Raw genomic sequence first — 576 nt, forward strand, 5'->3', positions numbered from 1 at the left:
GACAACTTGAACGAGCCCAACAACATTTGGTTGATGTAACACTGCTCTGACGCAACACGTACTGTGACGTAACACAGTAACATTCTTTTTTTTTTTTTTTTGTTCTTTTTTTCCGGAGCTGGGGACCGAACCCAGGGCCTTGCGCTTCCTAGGTAAGCGCTCTACCACTGAGCTAAATCCCCAGCCCACACAGTAACATTCTTAAAATGTTTTTATTCCTTGTGTAAAATACCTTCGAAACATACACAAAACCATCACCTTCCTGTCGAGCTTCCTGATATTCCACCTCAAGATTACTTTCCTCTTGTTTCTTTTTGTTTGTTTGTTTTAATTTTATTTCTTTTATCTTTGAGAATTTCACACAATGTATTTTGCTCATACCCTACCCCACCTGGTGTTTTGTTTTGTTTTTGCAGTCCTAGGGTCTGGGCCTAGGGCTCAGACCATGCTAGGCAAGGGCTCTATCATTCAGCGCCAATCCCAAATCCTCTTTTTATTGTTTTATCTTGCAACATTGTCTCAGTAGATTTCCACGGATAGCCTTGAACTCACCCTGCAGCCCAGGCTGCTGTCTCA

Source organism: Rattus norvegicus, chromosome 14, assembly GCF_021556685.1.
Source record: "Rattus norvegicus strain SHRSP/BbbUtx chromosome 14, alternate assembly SHRSP_T2T, whole genome shotgun sequence".
Classification (NCBI taxonomy): domain Eukaryota; kingdom Metazoa; phylum Chordata; class Mammalia; order Rodentia; family Muridae; genus Rattus; species Rattus norvegicus.